We start from the raw sequence: 8,335 nt of genomic DNA, 5'->3' as shown, positions 1-8,335 counted from the left end.
TTTCTTTATGCTTAAAGGATTTTTGAGAAATAAAAAAATCTTCCATTTAAATCCTCTGCATTCCAGGGTGTCATATCTTATTTAAGATTTAAAATGAAAAAGTTAATATCTGTTATAAAAGAAGAATGAAGAAGTAGATCTTTTTTCTGGAAAATCTAAATTTTTTATTTCTTTCATATTGCATGGATTAATTGTATCCTCTGTCATTGGTCCTTGCACATAAAGGTTTATTTTTTACTTGCTTTTTGTCTTATTATTTTGCCATAGATGATGTTAAACAATAAAGTGCTATCCTAGATCTCTAATTCATCTCTAATTCTAAAGAAGAGAAGATTACTAGCTTGTGAGTTAGAAGCCTAAATGCCTGTCCTGGCCATTAAAAATCTGCCTGACTTTAGAAAAATCACCCGGTGCCCTGTGAGCTGTAACGTTTTCCTTTTTAAAAATGGTTGTTAAACCATATAGCTCTTCCCCTTTTTTGAAAACAATGTTACTCTTTATGCAGTATTTTTTTGTTGTTGAAGTATTGTTATCTTCTTAAAGCATCTTTTAAAGGAGCTCCTTTATGTTTTCTATGAACTTGTCATGAATTAAGTCAACAAGTATGTACAGGGTTCCTTTTATTTACTGAGCACATGACCATGTTCTCCTAATAAAGTCCAGTCACATGGATTCTTCTAGGGAACATTAATCTGCACAGAGATATCATCAATGTGAAAACAGAAGTGACTTTTGTTGATCTATTTAAATCTGAAAAGGGTAATAATTAGATGGCAGAATGAGTTTGTTCTATTCAGATATTTCCAAGTTTACTGCCCAGATGATTCACTCAGTGATGTTGGCGAGTCCAGTGATTCAGAAACCTTAGCACACATTGAGGTCACCTGCAGGGTTTGTTGAAATATCAGACCCTCTCACTTTCTGATTCAGTGTGTCTGAAGTGTCGTTGGAGAATTACATTTCAAACAAGTTTCTAGGAAGTGCTTATGCTGCTGGTCCTGGTCCTATGACCACACTTAGATAAGCACTGGGCTGGTGAATCCATAGAGGGTTTTTTTTGTTTGTTTGTTTATTTTTTTGAGGTAAACCTGAACTGCAGCTAGGTATATAGAAATAAATATAAGTTTAGAAAGTCATGTCCATCCCAGCATCACTTTGTTGCTGACATGGTTGTGGATTATATGATATTCATTGAATTAAAAAATAAACTTTTGCCAGAACCGGTTTGGCTCAGTGGATAGAGCGTCAGCCTGCGGACTCAAGGGTCCCAGGTTCAATTCCAGTCAAGGGCATGTACCTTGGGTGTGGACACATCCCTAGTGGGGGGCGTGCAGGAGGCGGCTGATCAATGTTTCTCTCTCATTGATGTTTCTGGCTCTCTATCTCTTTCCCTTCCTCTCTGTAAAAAATCAATAAAATATATTTTAAAAAAAATAAAATAAATAAATTTTCATTCTATTGTCTGTTTTGAAAAACAAACATGATTTAATATTTGATTCCCAGGGCTACATGGAATGAAGGAAAAAATAAATATAGTCTTATCTAGGTATATCCTACACATATGAAAACATCAGATCTTACATAGAGCTTAATATGTTTTTAATAAGAAACAAACTCAATTAAGATGTTATATTCTCCTAGAAATGTGTTTGCATCTACACTAATAAAAGAGAAATATGTAAATTGACCATCACTTCACAACACCCACCAATCAGGCATGAGTATGCAAATTAGCGGGACAAAGATGGTGGTGGCCACAGAGCTAGCTGGAGTGGGTGGGAGGCTTGGATCACCCCAGGCAATGGAGGAAGCCAAGCCTTCCACCTGTCTGGGTCTGTGGGCAACAGCCACAGAGCAAGTCTGTGTGGGAGGCTTGGGTCGCCCAGGCCAACCGCCAAGGGAGGGGCCTGCAAACGGCTCTCAGCCCCTCACCCAGGCTGGCCACACCACCATCAGGGTGAGGTACCCCACTGGGGTGTGTGGCCAGCCTGAAAACAGCCCTCAGCCCCTCACCCAGGCTGGCCATGCCCCCCTCACCCCATGGGGGCGTGGCTGGACTGCAAACCACCACAGCCCCTTGCCCAGGCTGCCCCAGCCCGCAAGGGAACCCCCACCCTAATCCGGAACACCCTTCAGGGCAAACCAGCTGATCCCCACCCATGCACCAGGCCTCTATCTATACTAATAAAAGGGTAATATGCTAATTAGACTAGGAGACCTTCCAGGAGACCTTCCAGACTTTCTACTGGACAAAGACATGGTGGCAGGGCCGAGGTAGAGGTGGTTAGGGGACCAAAGGGGAGGGCAGTTGTGGGTGATCAGGCCAGGATGGGACGGCAGTTGTGGGTGATCAGGTCAGTGGGGGGGGGGCCAGTTGGGGGTGAGCAGGCCGTCAGTGGGGGTCAGTTGGGAGCGATCAGGCTGGCGGAGGGGGCGGAAAGTTGGGGGTGAGCAGGCCGGCAGGGGACAGTTGGGGGCAAGCAGGCCAGTTGGGAGGGCAGTTGGGGGTGATCAGGCTGCCAGGGGGCAGTTGGAGGCAAGCAGGCCAGCAGGCAAAGTGATTAGGGGCAATCAGGCAGGCAGGCAGGTGAGCGGTTAGGAGCCAGCAGTCCCGGATTATGGTTTAGGGATCGGCCCTAAACTGGCAGCCGGACATACCCTCGAGGGGTCCCAGATTGGAGACTGTTCAGGCCAGGCTGAGGGACAACCTCCCCCCCCCCCCCATGCAAGAATTTCATGTACTGGACTGACTAGTTTTATTATAATTGTTATGAGATTATTTGCCATACATTTTTTTTTTCTTTTCTAATAATAAGATTGTGTTGTTGTTTTTTTCTGAAGTGTTTCTATAGTTGGCTTGCATAAAGATATATTTTTCAACTTTGGATCATATATAGCATCTAAGGTACCATACGTATGTACCTTCAGTGTCTACATGTTCCCAGATGTCTTGGTATTTGGCACTAAGCATCCTGATTGTTTGTATTTCTCTTTTTATTCATGCACTTGGAGGCTTTAGTCACCTGAAACAACAAGTCTCTTTTTGTAACCCTTAGTGACTCATAAACACCAGTCAGAACAGGAAGAAATGTTAAATTTATTTTAGTCTGACATTGAAAAGTTGCCCAAAGAAAAGTGAGCTCAAAGATATGAAGTGAATTTATGAAAATCACTTAAATAGAGTCTTATCTTGAACTAGAACTCAGCTATTCTGACATCCAGGCTAGTTCTTTTACCACTGCTTTGTAATGTTTATCTGACTTATTTTTGTCCCCAGGTGACATCATGTTGTTCTTCCCTCTTCCTATTGGTGAGTCCACAGAAACAAAAATAGAGATCAGCTACGCACTAGCACCTGGCTTGGGTGGTCATTGTAGAAGGTGTAAATCTGATTTAAATACAAGTGTGTACATAACTATGGGTGTGTGACTTAGAGACCTAACATCTCCCTTCAATAACTTGATCTATCTCAAATTAGCAATACATATTTCACAAAAGCATGATCACTCATATTTATACTACAATAAATTTGTGTATAGTACCTCCAATTTAATTAGCATCTGTGGTGGATTACAAGGATGGCAACAAATTCTCACTATATTGTGACTTTTAACTCTCCCATCAAAAAGTGGAATGCATTTTCTACCTTTTAAATCAGTGCTGGCATTGTGACTTGTCTTGGCCAATAGAATGTAGTGAAAGTGACACTATGCAAGTTATAAAGCTGGATCTCAAAAGACCTTGCACAGCCGGCAGGCAAACAGGCCAAATCTAACCTGCTTGGAGGACAAGAAGAGAGTTGAAACACCCCAGCTGAAAGGTAGCCTTCCCCAGATAAGCTTTAGAATAAAAAATAGTTTGTGTAAAAGCATGTGAGTAAAAATGGTAACAATGCATGAAGATATATTTTAGGAGTTATTTATACCCTATGCCTACAGTAGAGGAGAATTCTCTAAAAAATAGCTTCTTAGTCACAATTTATCATTTATTTACTATGCCCCAGGTACTGAGATAAGCACAAATGTATGTTATATTGCTTAATTCTTAAAAGAAACTTAAGAGAATCTTATGTGTAAATTGAGGTTTATAGAGATAACTTATATGATGTCACATATGTACTAAATGATGTAATAATGATTTGAACACAGATCTTTCTGGTTCTAAAACTGTAGGCTAGATGATCAGTGAGGTTCATACTTTGTAAAACTTTCTTTACTATAGATAATTAAACTGTGAAGCTCAAGAACAATATTCTAGGCCAGGTAACAAAGTAATTTTCTAGAAGATAATCAATGAAATTGCTAGGTTTGTATTTTTATTTGCCTATGTGTTTTCACAGTCTTTATTTGCCCTACATTTTTCATTGTAATTGTTTTAATTTACCTTTGTTCATACACTGTGCCATCTAATACACAACCTATATATTTGGCAGTAGTTATTTTCTACTGTCTTAATGAGTAGCTTGACATTGTGTTCCAAGATTATAATAACAAGAGGGAAAAAGCTGGGTATACAATTGTTTATATAATCAATTTGATTGTACAAAAATGGCTCTGAATATTGACAAAGATTAAAATAGATGAGTTGGATGAGTTCGTATACCGTAACTCAGAACATTCTCATGAAATTGCACTGCAATCGTGTGACATCTCAAGAGCCACTGCATTTAGAGATGGAAGTCTAGCCCCACATTGTTGTGGGGATTAAATATGTATATGTGTATATGTGGAGCTATAATATATGTAGGTATATTATATATATATATACACATCCCCAAACATATCCATTTATCTAATCTCATTATCAGTATAAAATCAAACCATGAGAATCTGTTGTCTCTACCTAGTAAGTATCACAATGGAATTGCACAATCTGGCACAATTAACTATTCTGTTCAGGGCCTTTCTATTGTGGGAATAACAGGGTTGTGGCAGGTCAGGTTTCTGGAACATTGTCAGAGCCGGGACAGAAGGCTTTAACAATACCTGCCGGTGCTGTGAACAAAGGCATATGGCGTTCATACAATGGTTTTCATCACAGGGTGTTGGTTAGCCTCCAAGGGCAATGCAGAGCTCCCATTCACAGCCTAGGAGAATGCTTCTCTTTTCAAAGTCAGCATGTGACTCACCTATATTCAATGTCATATGGACCACCCTCCTATTTTAATCCCAGAAGGGCCAGAAAAAGTGATTTTCTGTGTAACATCTCCAAACCCCCTTTGCCCACATAACTGTGAGAGATAGTTTTACATAATCACATCTGGAAGGGATTGTCAAATGTGCAATGTGACTGAGTCTAAAAATGACTTTCATTTAGAAGGCTATTAGACAGTTCTTATTCAGTTGAGATAAGGACAAGCAGTGATGCAAGCCAAATGGAGCTATTTAAAGGGAGCATGAAGCTGATTCTTTGCAGAAGCTATATTTTTAGCAGGACAGCCCTCAGAAAACATGACTATTATTTTGACAAAATAGCCTCACTTTCTTTACAAGGATTTGCATGGAAGACTGACTGACTGAGTTATTAATTGATTCTTTTTTTAGATTTCTGATCTCTCCAAGGTTAGTTCTTCCAGGCAGCCAATGCTCCTGTTTCTGATCCCTTATCATCACATCCATTCCCCCACCTCAGAACTGTCTAAGTGTATTCTATGTATTGTGTTCATGTTGTGTAAAATGCAACCCGACAGGAATATTTAAAACTGCTCAGAGCTGCACAGTAGGAACTGATGGGGCTTCTGTGGGCTTTCTACAGCACAGTGCACATATCTTGGCTTTTTTATGCTCATATTGTGAATAAAGCTGAGGGCTCAGGCATTGCAGGTGGACTCCTGGTAGGTCCCTTCTGGCCATTTCAGTACAAACAAACAAGCGAACAAGAGCCCAGCGACGAGAAGGAGCACAGTGCTGGGCTATTTGGCATTTCTGGGGCATCCACACAGCTGCCTAGGCTTTGTTTCACAGTGTAGAGCAACTCTCAGGAAATTTCCTCATAAAAGACAAGCATGAGCACAGGGGAATCTTAAATAAAAGCTTAGACTCTGAAAGGCGCCAGTGTAAGTGGTTTTGAACAAAGGCAAATGAAACAATGCTCACCTTCAGAATCTAAATAGCCTCCTGATTTTTTAATGGAGTAAATTAAAGAAAAAAGGGTAAAAATGCACTTCAAGTTAGAGAAAAGATGAACTTATGAGACCATGAATACTGAGGGCTTAAGTAAAAAGAGGAAGTTTGATTTGGTGCTCACTCACCTGAAATTACTGGTATATCCATAAAATGCTACCATTTCCAAAAAAAACGGTGATACATTTAAACATTTTATGCATAGTTCTCAGAAAATTATATTTAATGTGTACATTTAGTATATTTGTGTCTATTATGTATAGACATTCCATTGCCATGACATATATTGTTAAGGTTCTTCCTATAATTCAAATAGAACCTTAGAATTATATAATAAAAATTATAAACCTGATTCTATCAAGAGTTATATGGACTTTGAATGAGTTATCTAACTTATCTCAATCTAAGTTTTCTCAAGGGTGGACAAAACTACCTTGGATATTCTTTCCAGCTTTAGGGTTGATAATTTATTGCAGTAAATGTTGGTATCCCTTCTGATACTTCCAAGACAAATAAGGTAATATCTGCTTTTCATTCTCACCTTTTCCCTTCAAATAATACATTTCTAATATGTCTGCAATGAAAAAAAGATTTGCAAAGTCAGTGCATGTCCAACATTAAAACTAGGAAGAAAATAACAATGTGAACGTTCCATTAATGACATGTGAGTTGTACTGTATTCATATTAATTTATTTTATAAACACATCTGCAGATAGGATATTTTATGAACCCTGTATATTTTAGATAGGTATGAATTATTGTTAATACTACATATTATATGTTTCTCAATATAAAATACATTGTTTTTTTTATAGCAGTTGATTGTTTAATTTGCATACATAAGAGCAGAACTGATTTGGATTAGTGATTTTTTTGAAATTTGCATAACTTAACTCTAAAAGATTAAATGATTGAAAAAGCAGGCCAGCTCTAAGGAGGTGATATTTATGCTTTTTCTTTTCACATTTTATATATATACTGAGTGGCCAGATTATTATGACCACCCCATCAGTACTTCATTGGGCCACCTTTTGCCTTCAATACTGCTGCAATACTTCTTGGCATTGACTCCACAAGATGTTGAAAGGTGATGCAAGGAACCTGACACCATGCCTGATGAATAGCTCTGTCCAGTTCTGTGAGATTTGATGGTTGTGGAACCAGCTGCCTGATGGCTCTTTTAACTTCGTCCCACAAATGCTCAATTGGGCTGAGATCTGGTGATTGTGGGGGCCACCTAAGCAAGGTAAAGTCTCCCTCATGTTCTTGAAACCACTCCTGCACAATATGGGCACTGTGGCATGGCACATTGTCTTGTTGGAAGAAGCCATCTCCATTGGGATACGCCATCAACATGATAGGATGAACTTGATCAGCAATGATACTTAGGTATGTTGTGCTATTCAGACGTTGTCCCACACGAATTCAAGGGCCCAGATCATGCCAGGAAAACATGCCCCAAACCATAACACTGCCCCCACCAGCTTGAAGGGTTGTACTCATGCATGTGGGGTGCATGCTTTCATGCTGTTTCGGTCAAATTCTCACTCTGCCATCTGCATGATGCAATTGGAAACGTGATTCATTGGACCACATGACTTTTTTCCAATGCTTGACTGTCCAATCCTTGTGTTCCTGTGCGAATTGGAGATGTTTTATCTTGGTAACTGCAGACAGCAAAGGCCTTCGGCTTCCATATCCCATGCAATGCAGTGCATGGCTAATTTGCCTACAAACGTCAAGTGGTCATAATAATCTGGCCACTCAGTGTGTGTGTGTGTGTGTGTGTGTGTGTGTGTGTGTGTATACTAATAAAAGGGTAATATGCTAATTAGACCGGGACACCTTCTGGGAGCACTTCGGACGTCCTTCCAGACAAAGCCATGGTGGCGGGGCTGAGGCAGAGGTGGTTAAGGGTGAGAAGGCCAGCAGGGTTGGGGGGCAGTTAGGGGTGAGCAAGTCAGCAGGCAGAGTCGTTAGGGGCAATCAGGCAGGTAGGCAGGTGAGCAGTTAGGACTAGTGGTCCTGGATTGGAGAGGGTGCAGGCTGGGCTGAGGACCCCCCCATGCACAAATTTCATGCACCAGGCCACTAGTGTGTGTGTGTGTGTGTGTGTGTGTGTGTGTGTGTGTGTGTGTGTATCCTATATAATAAAGAGGTAATATGCAAATTAACCCTCACATCCTCACAAGATGGCTGCCTATGACCAGGC

Source organism: Myotis myotis, unplaced genomic scaffold (assembly GCF_014108235.1).
Source record: "Myotis myotis isolate mMyoMyo1 unplaced genomic scaffold, mMyoMyo1.p scaffold_m19_p_2, whole genome shotgun sequence".
NCBI lineage: Eukaryota > Metazoa > Chordata > Mammalia > Chiroptera > Vespertilionidae > Myotis > Myotis myotis.
This window is presented reverse-complemented; position numbering follows the sequence as displayed.